Below are 25,151 nucleotides of genomic sequence, written 5' to 3'. Positions count from 1 at the left end.
GCTCTTATTAGATGTTACAAGATGAGAAACCCTCTGTTGATTTTAGGTAGCATCGAATGTGCCCTAGCTCTAAAACTTTGTTTAGGGGCTGGAACACATGAGATCTCTAAGACCCAGAAATCGTTTGGTGAAATTCCACCCGGATTGTATTTTATTAAAATAATAAATATTTTTAATGGGGTTCCTAAGTCTAAACTTAGGAAAATAAAAATATTAATGGGTATTAATGAAAATATGGGTGAGAAGCTTCTAAGAGACGAGGATCAAGTCTAATTTAATCTTAGCCGTTGATTAGAGACTTAATCTCGGCTGTTGATATCTCAACAGGAAAAGTATAAAGGAAGACTTGAGAGTCATTTGGAGATACACCGGGCAAATACTCAGTAACCCGAGGGAAATCGATTCTCAAGGAGTAAGAGTTCGATTTCAGAGGGAGAGTTGCAGGGTGAAGGAAGAGGAGGGCATCAACATCAATTAGAGACTGAGGAGGGGACGTAGTGCATCAAACGGACAACGCACAGGGACAACTTAGAGAGGCAATGCAGCAAGGGATGCAGTCCTCACGCAGTGATGACACAGAGGTGACGTAGTGAACGCTGGAGGGTCTCTTGGGTGTCAAAATTTCTCCAAAGGGTGGAGGAAAATTATCTCAGGTGTTTTCTCAGAGGTTTCTCTATGTTCTGCAAATCATTGCTTGTAAAGAGATTGTTGCTGAAGAATAATAAATAAACCCTCATCCACTGCACCATTTTCCCGCATTGGGTTTTTCCGGGGACTATTGTCCAAAAATAATTGTGTTGATGTGATTGATTCTTGTGCTTGTATTTCACTGTTATTTTCTCTATGCTATTATGTGACAATTGCAGTAGAATTCACTTTGATGTTTACTGAAGGATTTTGTAAATAACTTATTGTGGAAAATAAGAAGGAGAAATAAATCAGTTATTGTAGTAGAATTTCGTATTTGAAATTTACACATGGTATTAGAGCAGAGATTTGGCAACAGGATTAGAGAATCTGCAATGAGTCGTGAACATGATGCTGGAGCAGCAACTCAAAAGGACTCACACAATTCTCCTGGGAAAGAGGAAAGCACGAAGAATATAATGGATCACGACAATTCTGTGCTAGCTTCCAGACTGGAAGAAGAAGTCGCTTGCTTGGCAAGTTCTGCTTCCTCTGAGGTTTGGTATATTGATAGTGGAGCTTTTGCACACATGACAGGAATACAAGAATGTTTCTCGAGCTATCAAGAAGAACAAATGAACTTCCAAATCACCATGGGAAATAAGTCAAAATGTACCCCTGTAGGAAGAGGTACTGTAGTTTTTCAAACAAAAGCAGGGGATCGGCTTCGAGCTACCAATGTGCTGCATGTGCCTGGATTGGGGATGAACTTACTCTTTGTATCTTAGTTACAGAACAAGGGCTATGATGTTTACTTCATTGGGAAGAAAGTATATGTCAAACATCCGAGTTGGAAGAAGAAGGCCCAAATTGGAGTCAGAAGTAATAGACTGTATAAGTTATAGCTAGAATCTCCAATGGCACTGATAGGCAGCATTGGTGAAAAATAATTGAATGAACCATGGCACATAAGGATGGGGCATTGTACATGGGGCTATATGAATTCTCAAAAGAACCATCACAAGATGGCTATAAGAATTCTCAGAAGAACTGTCACAGGAGTTCCAGAATTAAGTATCAAACGAGACGATGTATGCAGAGGTTGCGTACTAGCCAAGTACGCCAAAGCATCTTATTCCAGAAGTAATAGTAGGGCAAAGAGTGTTCTGGGATTGATACACTCAGATATTTGTGGACCCATGTTCGCAAGAGCTCTTAGTGGTGCCGAATACTTCGTCACCTTCATTGATGACCATTCTAGGAAGATTTGGAACTACTTTCTAAAAACCAAGGATAAGGTTTTTGATCGATTCAAAGAGCTTAAAGCTCTGGTTGAGAATATGACAGGAAAGAGGATAAAAGTGTTGCGCTCAGAGAATGGTGGAGAATACATTGATAAGGACTTCACCGATTTCTGCGTAAGGGAAGGCATTAGAAAAGAATGGACAACTCCATATATTCCGGAGCAGAATGGAGTAGCAGAGAGGAAGAACATAACTATTGTTGAAGCAACGAGGGCAATGTTGCATGATCAGGATATGCCCAAATTTCTATGGGAAGAAGCATGCATCACAACAATCTATGTTCAGAACAGGACTCCTCACAGGGCATTAGGTAAGATCACTCTGGAGAGTGTCTTCACCGGCAAGAAGCCTGAAGTGAGTCATTTCAGAATATTTTGGAGTTTAGCATACTGCCATATATCCGAAGAAAAGAAGAAGAAGTTGGATCAAACTGCACAAAAGAGGATATCTTGTGGGATATATCGAGAATGCTTAAGGCATATAGAATCTACCTTTCGGGAAATAGAAAGATCGTAGTATGATGAGATGTAGAGTTCATGGAGGACAATGCTTTTGGGAAATCCCGAGAAATGCTTTCCGAAGAGCAATTAAAGGATGATCCATTGGTCCAGCCACTTCGACTAGCAGAAATCATCACCAGTACTTCTCCAAATGACAAGAATCCAGAGGCATCATAGCGGGTGGAATCTCAGGAGGATGAGCAAATATATTTACCCACTACCAGTGGAAGAATGAGTTGGGAACTTCGATAGATACTACGAGATGCTGAGGATTTCGTTAGAGCTCCTAGGAACGAGAAAAGGGAGCATAGACAACTAGATAGATACCAAGCTTTGGTGGCTCAGGTTGGAGAACCCTTTAGTTTTCAGGAGGCCATTCAACATCAAGTATGGGTAGATGCTATGGTGGAGGAATACAGTTCCATAATGATCAATGATGTCTGGGAAGTGTGATGCAGGAGCATCTGACCCCCCCTTAATCAAAAGAGGAATCCAAAGCGGAGCAAGAGGAGACGTGGACCATCGGAGTTGAATAGGGGACAAATCTGTTTAAAACAGAGTAAATGATGGAATGGATAAAGTCTCTTGAAGACTTTATTAAATGTAATCTGTCACATATGTATGCATGTAGAGAGAATTAGGGACAATTGAGTGATTCATGGAGAGGATTTGATCAGATCCTTCACAGTGATCTGATCCAATGTTTCCTTATATATATATATTGATGAACTTGCGTGTTCAGGTAGATAGAGGGTAATAATAGAATTTGTATAAGTTGAGAGTAATCAAAATGTAGTCGAGAGGGAACTGTCTTTAAGGTTGAAATGCCTTAGTCTGTATTCAATATTGTATAATGAATAGATGCGTGTTGTGTGGATTCCATGTGTGTTATATAATAATGCCTTTTGAGTTATTTGTGTATATATGCGTTAATGGCTTGAAGTCTTGTGTAGTAAGTGTGTTGATCGACCATCGATCATTGTAGGATCGATGGCGATCCAACGAAATATTGTTATATATGAGTGTTTTGTGTGAAGGCAGAGTATGGCAGAGAAACTGGGGTTTTAGCGTAAAATCCATCAAAAGGCAAACGAGAATAGAGCAAAGGAGGAACAGATGCAACAATACACAGGGACCGTTAGATCTGTAAGATCAATGGCCCGGATGGAATCACTGTGGAGTAATTCATTGATATCGCATCGGCGGATTTAAAAGCGAAAGGTGGTATTTCGAGTGAGATCACAAGTGGTAAGTGGTAATTTGGATTGGCACCCGATTCCACTCATCAAGCGACACGTAGCAGCGAGGAGGAGAGAGGAAACCACTTTTTGGGCGGTTAATCCTCGTGCTACTTGTCCACCCGAAATCAACGTCAACCGTCGGATATGATGGAGGAAGATCAACGACGGAGGATTGTTTGATTGGTGATTGGAGATCCAAAGCGATGGTGATGTGCGATGTAATCGCAACCGTCAGATCGAGAGTCAGGATCGACGGTCGTGATCTAATTGCTAATCGCAAACCGAAGAGGTCAAGGGTTGGAGGTCGGAGGAATGTCGATGTGTCGACATGCGATATTGCGATAGACCGAGGGCCGATGAAGTGATATCGCCGATATGCGATGATCAGCGATCAGAGGTATCGGTGTTTCGGAGATCAGAGCAGCGCTGTAGGAAGGCTGGAAAGTGCGGACCCGAAGATTTTATAGGAGCAGGTGTATACTTTTTGAAGTCTGGCCTTATGGTTCGGTTGCAGGTTTTCTCGTGTTTTCCTTTGTATTGCGTTAAGTGATGTGGTCCTGGGTTTTTAAAGGAAATCCCGATAGAGTTGAAGTCCACGGGTTTTTAAAGCAAAGAGTGATTAAACGCTTCCGATAATGAAATGGGCTCATAACCCATAGGTCTCAGGTTCGAAATTTTATAAAGAAAGGGGAATTGGCTATACCCTAAAACCTCCTTTCATCAAAGTGGTACCTAGGCCTCAGGATAGATCGGTTGTAGGTTCGAGATGGATCTACATGGTCAAATATGCTGTAGATGGCAGTGTGGAAAAATACAAAGTTAGGTTCGTGGCTAAGGGGTATGCTCAGAAGGAAGGGATAGACTACGAAGAAACCTTCACCCTAGTAGCCAGGTATACTTCTATTAGATTTGTGATATCCCTTGCAGCATAGATGGGGTGGGAGATTCACCAGATGGACGTCAAGACTGCGTTCTTGAACGGGGTGATAGAAAAAGAAGTATACATTGAACAACCAGAGGGTTTTGAGACACATGAGAAGAAAACTCATGTATGTAGGTTGAAGAAAGCCTTGTATGGGCAAAAAAAAGCGCCTTGAGCATAGAACAATTGCATTGATGGTTACTTGCAGAAGATGGGATTCGTCAAGAGTGATGTAGATCCCAACCTCTACTATTTGATTGTAGAGAATGAGCCTCTGATTCTGGTGTTATATGTGGATGACCTTTTCCTGACAGGTTCATCCAGGCTCATCAAAGATTGCAAGGAAAACCTAGCTACAAAATTTGACATGAAGGATTTGGGACGGATGCATTATTTTCTGGGGTTGGAAGTTTGGCAACAGAAGGGTGGAATTTTCCTTGGACAAGGGAGATACGCTACAATTTTTTTAAAAAGGTTTAGAATGCAGGACTGTAGACCCATGGCTACTCCAATGATTACCAACTGGAAGAAGATTGATGCGTCTGAAGATAAAGAAGTAGATCCCACCTTGTACAGGCAACTCATAGGGTCCCTGATGTATCTGGTCAATACCAGGCCAAACATTTGTTACCTTGTCAACACCCATAGTCAGTTCATGGTAGAACTGAAGAGGGCACACTGGGCAGTAGCCAAGCATGTTCTCAGAAATATACAAGGAACAATCGAGCATGCATTAATGTACACTCGAGGCAATGATATTAGGCTGAGTGGGTTCATTGACGCAGATTGGGCTGGAAGTTCAGGAGATTGGAAAAGTACCATTGGCTACTATTTCAACATTGGATCAGGTATGACCTCTTGGTGTAGTAGGAAACAAAAATGCGTAGCTCTGAGCTCACCTGAAGCTAAATATATGGCAGCTAGCACAAATCGTGTGAAGCCATATGGCTTAGGAAGTTGCTTGTGAATCTATTCAGCAGAAGGATGGAGCGACCAATATTTTGTGTGATAATCAGAGTTGCATCAAGCTCTCTAAGAACCCAGTTTTTCATGATCAGTTGAAGCACATTGACATCAGGTGTCACTTTATCAGAGACTGTGTCCAACAAGGGGCAATACAGTTACAGTACACTCCGTCAGGAGAAAAAGTGGTAGACATTCTCACCAAGGCTCTAGGAAGAACAAAGTTTGTTTATTACAGGGAGAAGAAGGGGATGATTGAGAATCCGTTTCAGTAGCAGAAACAAACAATGTAGTTAGTTCTTAAAGAGGGCTCTGTAGTACAGATGCAACAGCGATAGTGGCAGTGTCATGGGCAGTAGTACAGATTGCAACAACGCAGTGGATGAGGGGCAACAGGCCGAGCATTAGCAACGCAGAGGACTGATGTCATGGATGAGTGTGATACTTCTGCTGGGAAGTATTGCTAGAGCACATTCCTCGCTAAGAGGGTGTGTTGATTTAGGGTAGCATTGGATGTGCTCTAGCTCTAAAATTTTTGTGGAGGGGCTAGAACACATGAGATCTCCAAGACTCATAAATCATTTGGTGAAATTCCACCCGGATTGTATTTTATTAAAATAATTAATATTTTTAATGGGGTTCCTAAGTCTAAACTTAGGAAAATTAAAATATTAATGGGTGTGAATGAAAATATGGGTGAGAAGCTTCTAAGAGACGAGGATCAAGTCTAATTTAATCTTAGCCGTTGATTAGAGACTTAATCTCGGCCGTTGATATTTCAACAGGAAAAGTATAAAGGAAGACTTGAGAGTCATTTGGAGATACACCAGGCAAATACTTAGTAACTTGAGGGAAATCGATTCTCAAGGAGTAAGAGTTCGATTTCAGAGCGAGAATTGCAGGGTGAAGGAAGAGGAGGGCATCAACATCAGTTGGATATTGAGGAGGGGACGCAGTGCATCAGAGGGTCAGCACAAAGGGACAACTCAGAGAGGCAGCGCAACAAGGGACGCAATCCTCACACAGTGATGACGCAAAGGTGACGCAGTGAAGGCTGGAGGGTCTCTTGGGTGTCAGAATTTCTCCAAAAGGTGGAGGGAAATTCTCCCAGGTGTTTTCTCAGAGGTTTTTCTATGTTCTGCAAATCATTCCTTGTAAAGTGATTGTTGCTAAAGAATAATAAATAAACCCTCATCTGCTGCACTGGTTTTCCCGCATTGGGTTTTTCCGGGGACTATTGTCCAAAAATAACTGTGTTGATGTGATTGATTCTTGTGCTTGTATTTCACTGTTCTTTTCTCTATGCTATTATGTGATAACTGCAATAGAATTTACTTTGATGTTTACTGAAGGGTTTTGTAAATAACTTATTGTGGAAAATAAGTAGGAGAAATAAATCAGTTACTGCAGTAGAATTTCATATTTGAAATTTTCACACCTTCAAGAGGTCTCAAGTAAATCTTCAAGAGGAGTCTTTATAATGCATGAAGGTATTCAAGCTCTAATTCTCCTTCTTGAAAGTCAAATTCAAAAAATGAAGTACAATTGAGAAATCTCTCAAGATTGAAGAAGCTAAGTGTCTCTTGATGCCTCAAGGCTTGGCCTCCAAAGGTGAATGAAATGTTGCACAAAATAAGGAGCCAATCCTCCTCAAATGACCACGGCTTCCCCAAAAGATCAACCTTGGAAAGAGTTGAGAGGTCCTATAAGGAAAAGCGTTAGAGTTTGTATGGTCCTTCTTTAATGCTCTTATCACTAACATTCTACCTATGGGCTACAGGGTCAAGAAACAAATTAGTGTAGAGAGAATATGACAATAGTTAAATAAAATACAAATAATATACAAGAAACGAAATCAAGTGATGGGAGTGAACCCCATCACTTGGTTTAGTTTAGAAAAAACTCTCAAGTAGCTAAATTTAAACCAATGAAGCACTATTTTAAATAATTAGATTTTTAAGATAATTGCTTGTATACAAGCTATGCCCAAACGAATCCCTGCAAGACACTTTTTGTAAGATAAACTAAGTAAATCCAAATAACAAATGAGAGTTCCTTTGAAGGTGCTCTAAGAGTGGGTTGGTCTCCCAAAGACTTCATCTCACGTTTGATCCAACAACAATTCTTCTACAACACTATAGATTTAAATAAGCTAACAATGACTCAAAACCTCTATAAATTTATTTGAAAATAAACTAGAACTTTCAAGCTCTAGAGCCTACTTTCAAATCAAATGCTAATATCAAATAACTTTGCACTAGCACGTTTATAAGAATATATGGAAAATGAAATAATTCAAAGCATAGAAAGATTATATCAATAGCTCACAATGCACCATGCTCCAAAGGAAGAAAACCCATGAATGGACCCCCAAAGTTTTTTTATTAGAGCTCTTGAAAAATATACAAAGTAACAATGCTTCCACAAGCACAATAACTAGTAAACAATAACTACATAAGTGTGAGCACAAAACTCTTATTATATAGAAGCTTGGGAGCCAATCCCAAGACAAATGGTGACAATCCCAAAGCAAATGGGTGACAATCCTAAAGGACCTTCATGCAAATTCGAATTTCCCAAGTGGCATAAAAAATCCTTTAAGAAAAATTGAATTCCATGATGAAATGAATAGTGTATATGGGTGGGAACAAATGTGGGGACAATTTCCCATAAAAATCTCTGCCAAATATTCTCCCAAATCCTCCCAAATGTGCATTAGCTCTACAAATTCGAATTTTCCTATCAAAAGTCACTGCATTTATGTCAAGAAATTCTATTTCCTTGAGTGGGCCCTGTATTTATGATGCAAGGTGCCAAATCATCCTTCGACTTGTCTTTTGACTTGAGATAATTTCCAAGTCATTTTGTTACATGCAACAATTTATTTTTATCCATTTAATTTATTTATAGTTTAATTTATTGCCAGATTTCCCATTAAACTTGGGAAAAGTGGGTTTTGAGGGTTTGGAACACATTTTTAACTCCTCAAAGTGTGCCATAGTAGAAAGTTGAGGGTGAGAGGTGCAATTTTTATGAGAAAGCTTAAATAGAGTGAGTTTGGAATAGGTGACAGCGCCATCTCTTAGTTTTGGCCCAACCACACCTTGTGGGGTTAAGGGCTTTTCTTACTACTGTTAGGTGTGCATGACAGGTGGCAAGTAAACATGAATGATGACTTGAGTTGCAATAATGTGACCCTATTTAGCAACAAATCACAACGTTGTAACCTTCCACTGTCACCCATCGCCACAGTTCGAGACTCCCTAGTCGCTTGATTGTAGCAATTCACGTCACAATGTAGTGATGAAACCCGCAACACACAAATCACAAGTAATGAATGGTAGTCACCAGTGGCTTGATTGAAACAAATTACACAAAATCATAGTACAACAATGAAAGCGAGCAATCATAACTGGTCCAGTCGGTGGTATAAAGAGAGCACACAACACGGGAAAGCAACTGCTTGCATCAAGCCTCAATGAACCATTGGCCGAACCGAAATGAACTTTTATTTTTCCTTAGGGTTTGCCGAATTTCGAATTTCAACTTAGAAGTTCGACGAACCCTGTGACTTAGTCCATAACCCAAAGATTGGGCACTGATCCAAGAAAAATTGGTGGTCACCTTCTCCTTATCTCTCTTTTTCTCCCTTAAAAATTTCGGTCCCTTTCCTAAATGGCCAACTAGGACTGCCTGCGAATTTCCTTATAGGAGTGATCTTTCAAATCTGTTTGGATAGGTATCTGTGTTGGTGTCTCCTCTAGTGACTCTCCAAGGTTGGAGCAATTCCCATGGTTGGTTTGTAAGAAAACTCATGCCCTAGTTGCATCTTTGGAAGCTCATCTTGAACATTTGGGTTTGGTGATCTCCTTGAGGGTCATTTTCACATAGAATTCAAAGGAATTAATTATTCAAGATCCTTTCGCTATCCTATCTTGACCTAGTGAGCACATTGGAGAAGTTCCTCCCACAATTATTCATAAACCATAGGTCACTCATAAACTTAGATCTTGTTTAGGTCTTTCTAGGTTTCTCTCTAGTTAAGCGAACTTGCTCTTTCAAGTGACAAATCATCTTGTAAGGCTTCTAGAGAGGTTCTACATCACATTGGAAGTCTTGACTTTGGATATAGTCATTATCATTGAACATCTCTCAACCCTAGGTCTAGACCTTCCTCCTAGGTATTTCTTGGAGAGCCCTTAACTTCTCTTGAAGCATTAGAAAATAATTCTCTCCCTGAATGGGCCTTGGGAATCACTTCATAACCTATCACTAATCCCAATATCATAAGTGATTTCCTTCATATCGGGATTCCTCCCATTGGTGAAAGTTCGTAAAGAGCAGGGGACACTGACTGAGGTGACAGTGGGTCTTTGTCCCATTGTTGTCCCTTAGGTACCCCTCCTAGGACCCTTTCTAGATTGCGTGGCAACGTACCTAGTTGAGTAGCAGTAAGGTGATAAGCTAGAGCCATCTTCATGATAGATACCCTAGAGGTGCACATGCTATGGCGGTGATGCCATTTACACCATATAGGGAAGGTCAACCAAATCAAGACATACAAAAGGTAATGGGAAAAACAACCCTCCCCAACTTTAATGGTTCAACTAGGAGCTCTGATAGAGAGTGGGTGCAGAAAATGGATGCATACCTCCCACAAAACCCCATGAGAGAGGTGGATGCTATTAAATATGGCATCTTACATTTGGATGGAAATGCACGGGATTGTTGTTATCATGGGTTGATCACTTTGGGACATGTAGGCATCACACCATACACAAAGTTCACGTAGAATCTTTGATCCAAATTGGATCTTAGAACACTCTCTATGTTTTCATGAACTCTTTATGCCAAAGTTTCAAAGTCTTATAAAGATCAAGCTTATTAGAGAGATCCTCAAAACAGTTGCAATTTGTGAACAACACGGAGCAATGAGGACCCTCGGTCAAGTGCGCAGGCTGTCGACCCATGGTAACACGCGCTGCCTCAAATTAGCAAAACTAGAGGTCAAATTAAGAAACAGGGGTAGTTTCTGATATGCGATTAGTGACAGCGACAAGTCGCTAATCGCATATCGCCGGGCAAACCCCTCAAAGAAGGAAAAGCCCCGAGCACCCGGACCCGAAAAGTTATAAAATGCAACGGATATCACATCGATTCCGTCAGAGGTGGGGTCCCACAAAAATCGGCAGAATATCGGAAGGGCTTCAAGCGGTAAGCGGTTTCAACCGAGTCTCACCCGATGCCACACAAGGGGTGCCACGTGTCCGACGGAAGAGAGAGAATACCTCTCACATCGAATGGGTAAACGTCATGTTACTTACCTGCTCGATATGGACGATTACTGTTGGATCTGGAGGCCACAAATCAACGACGGAGATGTGTTTCGGTGGGTGACTGGATTTGACGAGGTAAATAGGTAGAGTTGTATAAGATTTGAAGTCCGACGTGGACGATGCGTTGGCAGAAAGTTATGTTTCACAGGCATTCTTGGAGTTAATGGAATAAACGGTCGTTTTAAAACGTCCAAGAGAACTGACACTTAGTTCGTTACGAAATAGGTGGCCACCTCCCTGTGAGGCGTTATACAGTGATGATTACGCAGAATAAAGGGATTCAGACGGACAGAGGCAGGGAAACTAGAAAGCCGGGAAGCGGAAATGAACAGTTAGAAAGCAGATTGGCTTTAAAGCCACAAACTGACAGAGAAAGAAGGAGAGTAAGTTAGATGCAGAAAGCTAAGAGCAGAGAGAAGAAGCCGAGCTGACCTGTAGAAGCAAAAAGGCAGCATCGAGCCAGACAGAGCCAAAGAGAGTCAGAGAGTCTGTGTACTCCAGAGAAGGCTTGAGAGGTTCAAGCGAACTCCTCTGTATATGCCAGTCATGTATGAGTCTCAGATTGGGCTCATACTACTGTGGCCAATAGAGGTTCAGTTTTAGTAAGTAGACTCTGTGTACTCCAGAGACTTGGGGGATCCAAGTAGAGTCTTGCTGATTTATATCTGCTGTGTGAGACATCCAGGCACATGAGTCTGTAATACCTTAATTGTTTGTCTTAGATCAATATCAGATCAAGTGGTATCAGAGCTCTAGGTTACTAAGGTTAGACAAGCTTGTGCTGGATTTTTGTTGAATGATAACTAGATCAAAGCTTAAATTAGGAGAAGGAGAGTTGGTTGAAGCTAACCCGGAAATTGGAAGAGTCTACCCTAAGAGGAAAATGTCAGAAGAAAGTCCCTTGGAATCAGACTCCCAGTTCATGGATAGTTTCATGACCATGAGAGCCATGGTAGAAGAAATGTATAGAGAATTTAAGAAAGGTAGAGATGAAGATTCATCAAACTCCAAACAAGATAAGGGAGCAGAAGAATCTCTCCTCCATGACCACTCTAAAGGCAAAGAGAAAGAAGGAAAACTTCCCACACCTCCTAATAGCCCTGAAAATAAAAGAAAACATCTTTGATTAAATTAGATGTTAAATTTGATTTGCCAATATATGATGGAGAGTTGAATGCAGAGAAGCTGGATAATTGGATTAGACAGATTGATGTATATTGCAGGGTGCAGAGCATTGATTCAGACAAGAGTAAGATTCAGCTAGCCAACCTACACCTTGGAGGCACTGCCTTGGTATGGTGGGAAGGCAGGACACAAGTTGACATGAAAAAGCATGGTAAAATTCTTTCTGTTTGGAGTGAATTTGTTTCTGCAATTAAAAAACAGTTCTATCCACTAGCTTATATGCAGCAAGCCATGATGAGTTGGCAAACTCTTCAACAATTAAAGGGGCAAAGTGTACAAGGCTACACCCAAGAATTTAGGAAAAGAGCTTTGATTCTAGGAATTTCTTTAGACTCACCTGAAACTTTACTGAAGTATATAGGTGGTCTACACAACTATTTAAAGCACACCATTCTCATGTTTAATCCCACTAGCATAGATGAGGTATCTGTTCAGGCTACACATCTAGAGGCTAGAGGCAAGAATGTGAACCCAGAAGTTGGGGGATCATCAAAACCCACTACAAGCAAGAATAAGGAAAAGAGAAAACAGAAATGGAAAGAGAGGGAGACAAATACTGTACAAAAGACCAAATCTTTTTGCACTCATTGCAAAAAGGATGGGCATGATGATGAACACTGCTGGATTCTGCATCCGGAGCTAAGGCCCAAGAAGTACGATGACAAAAAGAAGAAGACTGTTGCAGCTATTCAAAAAGATTTGGGGTCAGACTCAGGGGATGAAACAACAATCACAGCCACAGGTATAAAAGGTAAAAATTCTGAAGCATCTACTAGTAATTCTGCACAATCTATTGATAATGAAGAAAATGAGAGGAAAAGACATGAGCTTTTTCATATTAGAGTTATTTCCAAGCATCAAAAGATTGATACTTCGTTTGATAGTGGCTCACAAGTAAATTTAATTTCTGAAACAATTGTAAAGAAGTTGGGATTACTAACCACACCTCACAAGAAGCCATATCCATTAGGTTGGTTATGTGATAAAACAAAGCTACAAGTGACTAGACAATGTAAACTTAGGTTTTCTTTTGGGTCAGCATTTGTAGATGAGGTTGAGTTAGATATTGTTCCCTTGGATATATGTGGAATTGTTTTAGGAAGTCCTTACTTGTATGATAGAAAAGCTATTTTCTATAGGGCAGAAAACAAGTATCAACTTGTTAAAGATGGAATTGAATATATTGTAAGAGCTCATAAACTCAAGGATAATTATACTCTCATAAACTCAGGGCAGATGAAAAGAATTGTAAATTCATGCAAACAATTTTTACTGATGGTTGTAAAGGAAAAGAAACCTGATAAAACTAATGTATTTGAGGGCTGTAATGCTAAACAAGAAGCTGATATAGAAAAAGTTGTTTCAGAATATGATATACTATTTCAAGAACTTAAAGGTCTGCAACCCAAAAATGAAATAGTACATGATATTAATTTGCAGCAAGATGCTCCATTGTCTATCATCGGAATGTACAGTTTGTCCGCTTTAGAGAATGCAGAAATCAAGACGCAGGTACAGGAGCTGCTTGAGAAAGGGTTCATAAGACCTAGCACGTCGCCATGTGGGTTTCCGATTGTATTGGTGAGAAAGAAAGATGGTTCATGGAGAATGTGCATTGATTACCGAACACTGAATAAGATAATGATAAAAAATCGTTATCCCCTTCCTCGCATAGATGATCTACTAGATCAGTTGAAAGAAGCTGTTTATTTTTTCAAATTGGACTTGCACAGTGGCTACCATCAGGTCAGAGTTGCAGAGCAAGATGCATGGAATATTGCTTTCAAAACAAAGCAGGTATTTTATGAGTGGTTGGTTATGCCTTTTGGCTTAACTAATGCTCCTGCTACTTTCATGAGAGTAATGAATGATGTACTCAGACCTTTTATTGATGGTTTTGTCATTGTATATTTAGATGACATTCTTATATTTAGTAAAACATGGGAAGAACATTTGAAGCATGTAAAACAGACTCTAGATGTTTTGAAAAGAGAAAATCTTTATGTTAAGTTCTCAAAATGTGAATTTGGCAAAACATTTTTGAATTATTTGGATCATATTATAGGGGGTGGTGAATTGAAAATAGATCCCTCTAAGGTTGCAGTCATTTTACACTAGCCTAAACCCAAATCTGCTACTGAAGTTAGAAGCTTCCTAGGAGCAGCACAGTATTGGAGAAAGTTTATTTTTAACTTTTCTTTGATTGCAGCTCCCTTATATGCTTTAACAGTATTGAACAAGGTGTTTCAATGGGGAGGCAAAAAGTAGAAAGCCTTTGACACCTTGAAAGAAAAGATTAGTACAACACCAGTACTAGCACTGCCCGATCTTCAAAGACCATTTGAGATTGAAATGGATGCCAGTGACTATGCCATGGGAGCAGTGTTGATGCAGCACGGTAAACCCATATGTTATCATTCTGAGACATTTAATTCTGCAGTAGTTAATTATTCCACATATGATAAAGAATTGTATGCTTTAGTACAGAGTGTGAAAAAGTGGAAACATTACCTAATGGGCAAAGAGAGTTATACATACTGATTATCAACCACTTCAATATTTGCACTCACAAACTAAGTTGCAGCAATCAAGACACTATAGGTGGATGGGTTTTCTACAATAGTTTCATCTTGTCATCAGATATAAAAAGGGCATACACAATAAAGTTGCAGATATGTTGTCCAGACCAATCATAAATGCATCTACTATACTTAAGCATAATTCAGTATTGCATGAAAGCTACATTGAACAATATGCTCAAGATATCGATTTTAAAGATGTATATGCAACTTTAAGCCATGGTAGAGAAATAGAAGAATTAGATTATCATGTTAAGGGCCAACTTTTGTATCATTTTGGAAAGTTATGCATTCCACAAATTGAAAGAGTAAAGATAATTCGAGAAGCACACACTTCTCTAATATCAGGTCACTTTGGTGTAAGTAAAACAGTTGCAAAGATTTTGTTATTGGCCAAAAATGAATGAAACCGTTTCTAGATATGTAAGAGGGTGTATTATATGTGCTAAAAGCAAGCCCAACAATAGAAAACTAGGTTTATACACTCCACTGCCAATTCCTTCTCATCCTTGAGAAAGTGTTTCCATGGACTTTGTTGGGGGGCTGCCTAAATCTAGAAAAGGTCATGACTATTTATATGTTATTGTGGATAGGTTCAGCAAAATGTGTATTTTAATACCTTGTAACAAACAGATTACAGCTGAACAAACTGCAAAATTGTTCTTTCAGCATGTATGGGTTCATTTTGGATTACCCACTTCCATTATATCTGATCGAGACTCCCGATTTGTTGGGAAATTTTGGTTGAGTCTGTGGGAATTGATGGACACCAGACTAAAGAAGAGCACAACTTTTCATCCACAAACAGATGACCAAACAGAAGTGGTCAACAGGACAATGATCTAGTTGCTCAGAGGCTATTGCAGCAAGCATCCCAAGCTTTGGGATGAACACCTATGTTATGTGCAACATGCTTACAACCGAGCTAAACATTCTTCTACACAGAGATCTCCTTTTGAGACCTGTTTTGGTTTCACACCAAGGTCTCCCTTGGATTTTGTCTTTGGTAAAGACAACGGTTGATGGACATAGTGATGTGGACAAGGCAACCAAGTTCATTGAACAAATCCAAGAGATTCACCAGGCAGTACAAGAATAGCTGGAAAAGAGCCAAGCCAAGTACAAGGCAAGGTATGATAAGCATCGGATTGAGCATAGTTTCCAAGTTGGTGATCAAGTTTGATTGTATATCAGCGAGGACAGAATGCAAGGTGAAGGTAAAAAGCTGAAGTCAATAAGGTATGGACCTTTCATGAGAAAATTGGTGAGAATGCTTTTCGCCTTGATTTGCCAGCTTACATGTACTTCTATTCAGTTGTTAATGCAGAAAGCTTGAGACTATTTGAACCTTCATTGATTGAAGATCCCGAAGAGCAGAGTCAATTGCCTTCTATTGATGATCTGTTGCCTGAATATTTCAATGAATTGTAGGAAGATATAGTTCTGGACAGGAAGGTGAGAACTACGCGCAGAGGGGATGTTGAGTACCTCAGGATTGGGCTCAAAGGTTCAAAACCAAGTAGTGCAAGATGGATAGTAATTGAGCAAGCGAGGAATTTATACCCTCACTTGATTGATGCTTAAAAACCAACTTTTGGTGGTCCAAAAACTTTTTCAGTGGGAAGGCCGTGATCCGAATTGGATCCTAGAACACTCTCTAAGTTTTCATGAACTCTTTATGCCAAAGTTTCAAAGTCTTATAAAGATCAAGTTTATCAGAGATATCCTCGAAACGTTTGCAATTTGTGAATAGCGCGGAGCAACGAGGACCCTTGGTCAAGCGCACAGGCTGTCGGCCCATGGTAATGCGTGCTGGCCGTTGGTCCATGGTAACGCGCGCTACCACAAATTAGCAAAACCAGAGGTCAAATTAAGAAACGGGGGTAGTTTCTAATATGCGATTAGCGACAAGTCACTAATCGCATATCGTCGGGCAAACCCCTCAAAGAAGGAAAAGCCCTGAGCGCCTGGACCCGAAAAGTTATAAAATGCAACGGATATCGCGCTGATTCCGTCAGAGGTGGGGTCCCACAAAAACCGACAGAATATTGGAAGGGCTTCGAGCGGTAAGCGGTTTCAACCGAGTCCCACCCGATGCCACAAAAGGGGTGCCACGCGTCCGGCGGAAGCAAAACCAGAGGTCAAATTAAGAAACTGGGGTAGTTTCCGGGCAAACCCCTCAAAGAAGGAAAAGCCCTGAGCGCTCGGACCCAAAAAGTTATAAAATGCAATGGATATCACGCCAATTCTGTCAAAGGCGGGGTCCCACAAAAACCGGCAGAATATCGGAAGGGCTTCGAGCGGTAAGCAGTTTCAACGGAGTCCTACTCGATGCCACACAAGTGGTGCCACGCGTCCGGCGGAAGAGAGAGAAAACCGCTCACATCGGACGGGTAAACGTCATGCTACTTACCCACCCGATATGGACGATGGCTATTGGATCTGGAGGTCCCAGATCAATGGCGGAGATGCGTTCCGATGGGTGACTGGATTTGACGAGGTAAACAGGCAAAGTTGTATAAGATTTGAAGTCCGACGTGGACAATGCGTTGGCAGAAAGTAGTGTTTTGTGGGCATTCTTGGAGTTAATGGAATAAACGATCGTTTTGAAACATCCAAGAGAACTGACACTCAGTGCGTTACGAAATAGGTGGCCACCTCCTTGTGAGGCGTTATACAGTGATGATTATGCAGAACAGAGGGATTCAGACAGATAGAGGCAGGGAAACCAGAAAGCCAGGAAGCGGAAACGAACAGTCAGAAAGCAGATTGGCTTTAAAGCCACGAACTGACAGAGAAAGAAGGAGAGTAAGTTAGACGCAGAAAGCTAAGAGTAGAGAGAAGAAGCCGAGCTAACCTGTAGAAGCAAAAAGGCAGCATCGAGCCAGACAGAGCTAGAGAGAGTCAGAGAGTCTGTGTACTCCAGAGAAGGCTTGAGAGGTTCAAGTGAACTCCTCTGTATATGCCTGTCATGTATGAGTCTCAGATTGGGCTCATACTACTGTGACCAATAGAGGTCGAGTTTCAGTAAGTAAAGTTGTGTACTCCAGAGACTTGGGGGATCCAAGTACAGTCTTGCTGATTTATAGTTGTTGTGTGAGACTCAAATTGAGCTCACTGTTGTAAAAACTCTGCTTTTGAAAACATAATAGAGCGGCCGCCACTGAAGGTTGGACCGAGAGACGTAGCCCAGGAGTATTGGGTGAACTCCTTATTAAATTTGTTGTGTTTACATGTTTGCTTGTTATGTTTTCTCTAACTGCTTCAGTGTTTATGTATTTCACAATTTTATCGATCCGTTGCATAAAATAACATAGGCACATCCAGGCACGAGTCTGTAATACCTTAATTGTTTGTCTTAGATCAATATCAGATCAGTCTCGTAGAGAGATTTGATCGGAAGGACACCATATCTCCTCAAAAGGAGTGGACATGACAGGGATAGTTAGATGATGAGACCTTGAGGGCCCTCCGGAGGAGAAAACTTTACTTCACCTGTCAGGAGCCATGGGCCCTAGTGCACAAGCACACTTAAGGGCAAGGCCCACTACATAGAGGTGTTTCCTGATAGCAAGCTTGAGGAGGAGGTTGAGCATGAGGTAGATAAGACCAGTGGTTGTGAGGAGCACTTAGATTTGCCTAGTGTGACTCAGGATTCACCACTATTGGAGAAGCTATTGATGGCTCAAGTTGAGACATTGGTGTTAGGCCAAGAGAGTAACTCCACGAATCAAATTGTATTTTTGCATTAAGAGAATATGAATATATAGAAGGAGAGGGAGACTATTGGGTTTCATCTCCCAGTGTCTCTTCATCTTCCAACTTCCTTTATTTTTCTATCTATAATATTTACATAGATTTTCCTAATCCCAAAGATTAGGTGTCAACAATTGGTAGAGAGAGTTGGGCATGCACCCGTAGGGCCATCCATTGACAAGGTATCTGAGGTATCCAGAGCGGTGACAAAATGTTCAGATGGTAGCCACCGACAACAGTATGGTAAACTAGAGGGCATAATGGCAGTTTGTGTCAAGTCAAGGGCCAAGCTGACTCGCGTTGGGGAATAGCTGAAGTCCCTAATGATGCAGCAAGAGGAGTATATTTTGGAGTGTTAGAGCAACGCTCTTTAGGCATATATAGATTGGGCTTACACACTATTATATTACCTCTATGCATTAGAGAGAGAGAGGTAGAGTCATCTAGACCGACTTTGTGTCTTGTCTAGGTTAGTGAGATGAGGTGACATGAGTTGCGCAGGGCACCACATTCGCATGGTGGAGATGTTACGTGTACAAGTGTTCTTGCATTTGATCTCTCTCATGGGGTTGGGTGGTGAGAGGTATTGAGTTGGTACCTAGTGGAGCGGGCTAGGCATATGGATATATCCATGGCCAGAGGCATAGTTTAGCAGGGGCCGTGGGTTACCAAAGGAGCTCGAGGGCTAGACTGTTGCTGGGATCTAGGTTGGATTCCCCACCACATCATGGATTTGGTTAGTGATGGATCCGGTAACTGGGCGCACACACAATTTTAGATCTCCATCACCACTAGTGACAGGTTGGATTGATAGGGGTGCAGGCAGACTCCTTGAGTTGTCCTGGCATGTTGGTTGTACATGGGGTTGTAGGATGATCAACGTACTCTAGCAGGTGTTTGTCAGAGGAGGTGGCATCAGCAGGCCACCAGACAATGTCTTGTTTGGAGTCGAGGATTTTCCATAGATATAAGGGGCATAGGGGTCATCGAGGAGCAACACTGTAGTGACACTGCCACTAGCACTTAGGAAGATTTACTTGTTAGATCTCTCAGCGAGGATCAGGAGGGAAGGTTCACCCATCCGATATTATGGAGATGTGATAGTGGAGGTGGTGATACTGACAGGATGCGAGTTGACACACACTGATTTAACGTTAGACCATGGCATCTAGTGGTGTATACAGATATGCAACGATGAGCACTGGTATGCAGAGGAGCACAGAGGTGCATGGGGGTGTGCAGTGGTGTGTGGGGTTGCATCGTGGAGTAGGAGATATTCACATCTGCTGGCCCTCTATCTTCTGAAAAATAACAATAAAAAATCCTTTTGAGCATAAATGTACCACAACATCTAGAGACCAATTCTAGTGAACCCACTCCTCAAGAGTCTAAGAAGAAGGCCAAAAACCATTGAAACGATAGATAAACACTTTTTGTTCGTAATTTGCACCTGTGAAAGTGCATGCAATATTTTTCACCTCAAGAGAAGGGGTTTTAGCTCACTGCTCGACCACACATGTAGATCCATGAGAGATCTTTAGGGTTTGGCAAATGAGGCCTTGGTTTTAACTTTTAAAACATCCTTAAGCGATCTCCGTGGGGATGAGGTGGATGCACCTCCCCCTTTGGCTCCACCTCAAATTCTTGCTATTGTGTAAATCGTGTTATCCTTTGTAATGCCGTATTCACTGAGGAGCTTATGATCTTGAAACTGTTGTCCTTCATGGATGAGCCAAAAGCATTCACGAGGAATGTGTAACTTCCCTTCTAATCTTTATACAAGAGAGAAAACAAGATTTTAGTTCAAAACTTGCAAACAAAAGAATTCTATCGATAACCTTGAAAGGGAAGATCATTATTTTCCCTTGTGGGAAGAAAGGCAATGGGAAGTGATTCACTGTCACTTTGATGAGGGTCTTACCTATGATACTAATGACGACATCACTAGGGACCTTGCTTCTCATCACCTTCTTTATGATCCTATGAGTAGAGTTGGGTCATCAATGAATCATTGCCTCACCCCTTTTCCTATGATCACTGATTATGAGTCTTTTTCCCCTCCTGAACATGATCATTGCCAAGATCAAGCTATTGACCATGATCCTTCATGTCGCACTCCTCTTCCCTCTTGCATTGACTTCAAAGCAACCATTAAGGCCTGACACCACTAAGAAGGATCGTGATAGAGAGTTCATTAGTTCAATTATCTGTCATCCATTCTCTGTTTCCAGGAAAGGATATGGCTCTTCAAGTTGGTCTCCTTCCCTTCATCCATGGCTCCCTTCTATAATATATGGATATCATATTTTCCTGCCTACCACCCTTGTGACCTTCCATACGATTGGTACTATCTTTTTTCTCGGATTTATTGCATGAGTTATCATTGTTAGTTTTTGATGGTTGGGTATCATTGGACAGGGGTTCTAGTCTCAACTTTGGTTAGAGAGGCTTAGAAACACAAGGGCTCCAGAACCCAGAAAAGTTTCAGGAGAAAGCAACTGGAAATGACTCAATTAAGTTAATTAGCCAAATTAAATATTTCCTAAGTTACCTTAGGAAAAGTGATTAATTAACAAGAATTAATTGAGAAAGGTGAGATTTCTATAGAAACTCACATGGATCGACTTAAAGATGATCTTAGCCGTTGATTGGGATTTAATCATGGCTGTTGGTTCACCAATGCGAGATTATAAGAGGAGGTCAATGGGGTTGGAGCTAGATACACTGGAGGTTGAGTTCCTTGGTAGAGATCGAGCTTCCCAATTGCAGTGATTCAACGGAGAGAATTCGAGCAAGATGGGACCTAGAGACAGTGAGGGGCAGAGATAGTGAGCTTGGAGGAAGATTTCCAGTTTCGGAGAGGCAACAACAAGAGGCCAAGTTATTCCACTAGACTCTACACAGGGATTACGTAGGCAACTTCAGAGTGGCAAATCAATTTAGCTGAGCAGGGGGTCGATTCAACGTCCAAAAGCCGAGAAAACTTCCAGAGGGTTTGGAGGATCACTTCCAGTAGCAAAAACAAGCAGGACGTCTGACTCAGAGGCAAATTCCAGGAGTGTGAGTTACAGATTGCACATAGGCCTGCGTAGGGGTTTTGGACCACCAATTTTTTGAATAGGTGTTGTGTCGGGATTGCCTGTGGAGGATGGAAAAATTCTCTCAATAATTTTGCCAAATTTTCTTGCTGAGGATTGCCAAGTTTTGGCATCCAATTTTTGGCTATCCCTTTTGCGAAAAAAGAGGGTGTACCACTATGGGTCGTTGACACATAGTGGTCAACATTTGGCTCTACTTGGGGACACGTTGCTGCACTGAAGGAATGTGAGAATTCAGAATCTGCATCCACGCAACACACAATATAACATAAGTAGCGTCCATCCAAAAAATCATCATATAACATTACGCACAGGAAAGATATAAGCTCTTCATTTATTAACTATCCTATTAACATGAAAAACACAAATCTAACTACAAAATGAAATACTGAAATAACAGGGTATAAGGTTAGAAATACAATACAAAGATGCCCCATGGCATCAAATGTGTTCAATATAGTGCATATTGAGCATTTGCTTGCTTTCAAGCAAATCTGTTGGTTGTTTCTCGGATGTGCCATGTCCAATCCTGCACACGGTAGGACCTTTTCCTATCCAAAAATCAAGTTGCTCGCGACCATCAGATGCATCAAACCGCATCAAATGCATCAAACCGCTTTCTCATTCTCTTTCTCTTGCGCTTTTTCTTTGTGGCAAGTTGTATCACCGATGATGTGGAACATTCTACTTGAAATCTCTCAGATGAAGTATGTAAGATATGCATGACATGTCTTTCTTCATTCTGCATCTGCTCTGTCAAGAATGATGGATCAGTCTCACAGGTGTCATGAGTTATAACTTGATCTTTTTTAATTTCTTCTTTGATCATGTCATTCTTAGCTAAATCTTTGTTAATGGAGTTGTTAGTGTCAGTCTTTTCAGCCTTCCTACAGTGATCAAATGTGCTCTTACAAAGTGATTTTGAAGTGTCAAGGTCAAATTTTGTCATTTCAGTGAGTCTTCAAGCAAAATTTGGTCACTAGGCATTAGGTCTAGGGTTTGCCCAAATGTCAGTCCATGTCACCATTCAACTGAGTTTATCATCATTCGTAGGGTTGTCATTATCATGTCAGTGTCTAATGAGTCATTTTACACCTTGTTCATGCTTCATGTTGCGCCCAGGCAAGGTCATTTCCCTCTCCTAGGGTTTTGAAGGCAATTTCTCTTGGATGGTCAAATCACCGAAAAAACTTGTTTCCTGATGTTCATACACCTTCCCCTATCCTTAAAGTACCTTATCAAACACTTCCCATCCCTTAGATCCGCCAAATTCCTCATTTTTGCACAAACCCTAGTTTCTAGCTACAACCTGGCAATTTTCTAGGTTTGGCCTGTGTTTTGTCCTTTTCGACCCCTTCCCCTCACTCAATCTCTGAGATTCCACTTTCCCCTGCTTCCTAACATCCCTCCCCACTCCCAAAAATTTCCCCAAGAATTTAGAAGCCCTCTATCCCCTTCATTTCGCTCCATTTCGACAAAATCCCTTGTTTCACACATCGGGACAAGTTTCACTCAAACGCTGTTTCTGAGCAATCAAAGATGAATTTTGGAAAACTGAGAGAGGTTTTTGTCCATAAGATGCCAAAGAAGAAAAACCTCCTTCACTTTTTACACAGATGTCATGGTTTGAGAGAAATGTCAAAAATACCGGCGAGAACGAAGGTGCTCCAAGGACGGTTGGCCAAAGCACAAAAACGAAGGAAAACGCCCGATCCACTCCAAACTTTGGCCAAAGCCTCTTTGACTGAGCATGGTACTTGATTGGGGACTCCCAGCCCAAATTTCAAGAAATTTGGAGAAAATTTTGTCATTTGTGAATTTTTTGTGCAATTTACAGGTTTTGGCCGTTGGAGTGGTCTCACCCTGCGCGCGACCACTCGTGGGGACAGCTCAGAATGAGAAAAACTTTGCATTTTTGGAATTGTCATGCAAAAATACACTTGCCTATGCATGGGGTCAAATTTTTATGGAGATTTGGACTTCCAAAAGCTCAAAATACATGCAAATTTTGACTTTCTGCCCCTTTTTTGAGTTGCAGAAAGCTGCCTTGGGAGAAATGACTTTTGAGGGGTCAAATCAACTCCAAATTCAGAAATTCCAGTGGGGTTGGAAAGTAGACTCATAGACCTTTCCAACAAGCTATCTTGCACCTGATTTGGACACCAGGAAGGCCCTCAAACACAGCTGCCAATGTGCGCGACCACTCCAAGGCAGGGGCGCGACCACTCAGGGAAATTTTGCCAGTTTGACCATTTCGGCCTGCAAAACTCAGTTTTTACTATGGTTGACTTCTAATGCTTGTAAATAATGGATTTTTGGATAATTTTCATGGCACATGGATACATTTACTCTCCTTTAACCCTTCTAGAAGTTTCCTTGATGTAAATAGTGAATATTAAATGCATGGATGGGTTACCTAAGTTTTAGAGGCAAGTTGTTTTGACTGCCTATTATCTAGTGCTTAGTTTAGAATTAGTTCAAACTGCTCCTATGAAGCTGAGCTCGACCCCTAGAGGTGGGGAAAGGAGTTAGATGATCTATATTATGCCTTCTCTTACTCATTTTCATGGTTGGACTCTTGAGGGAGAAGCTCTATTGTATATTTTACTTGTATCTCTGCAATTTGAGGAAAAGGAAGGCCAGGGTTTTGCAGACATCATTGTGGATTCTTGTGGATTATTGTGTTGATGGTGTGTTTCCTACTTGTCATTGTAAGTGTGTTTATGTGTTCCATCTCTTATTCTATTGCTGCTAATTAAACAAAAGAAGTGATAAAGTTTGAATTCATGCATGCCATGCTCAGCTTTCAATTTTGTTTAATATTTATGTTTTCCACTGTCTAAAGAGGATTCAAAGTCATTGTTTGCCCTCTTTAGCTCCCTCTCTTTCTTCCTTGATCATCCATCTCAGCTTAAGGCATCAGCACAAACTCCTTCCTTGCCCCAAAGACCCACCTGCAAAAACTGAGCTCAATCCCCACACCCTGAATTGCACTTCCTCCAATTGCCACCAAAAACCCCAAAAACTTTAAATCAACCCTCCTCATCAGTTTACTAGCCTAATATCTTTGATCCTAATTGGTCAGCTCACCCCATTGAGAAAATACCTTGAGTCTGACCGGAGAGAGCCTTCTCCTTCCTCGTAGGGCTAGCTACGAGGTGTAATGGTTTGATGTTGCCTTGAAGGTTTACCTTCTTCAGCCTAGGGTGAAATCTCAAGCGCTAACAGGAGTTAGCCTCTTTCTCGAGATATTCACAACAAGATGAGACCTATGATTTCCTCTCTTCCAACCTCTTATGTAATGAACTCATTTCTATGTCATGTCTTACTATTAACTTCGCTTGATTGAGTTCAATTTTCATGAATCTTTCTTGCAGAGTGACATGATTAGCTTGCATAGCCTTTATTAGATTTTGAATAATGGACATTTGATTAGAATGATTAACTTCCATTACTTTTAATTTGTTTTCGATGATATCTATTCCCTCCGTATTTATGACACATGGTACCTACTTTTCCTCTATGGCCAATAATCTATTCTGAAGAGATATTTGACCAACTTCCATGTCCTTTATAATTTTATCATCCTTTGCTTTCATGCCTATGAAGTAGTTTTGCATATAATTTATCTTTTTCTTAT

General features: G+C 41.0%; 1 protein-coding gene across 4 annotated transcripts in view; it reads left to right on the top strand.

The window, feature by feature from the left end:
• LOC149198125 (uncharacterized) overlaps positions 1-25,151 on the top strand; it is a 328,910-nt gene that overhangs the window by 129,872 nt on the left and 173,887 nt on the right. The window lies entirely within an intron of this gene.

This window comes from Pinus tabuliformis, chromosome 2_2 (assembly GCF_031772625.1).
Source record: "Pinus tabuliformis cultivar Carrire ecotype Pingquan chromosome 2_2, CPIR1, whole genome shotgun sequence".
NCBI lineage: Eukaryota > Viridiplantae > Streptophyta > Pinopsida > Pinales > Pinaceae > Pinus > Pinus tabuliformis.
This window is presented reverse-complemented; position numbering and strand designations above follow the sequence as displayed.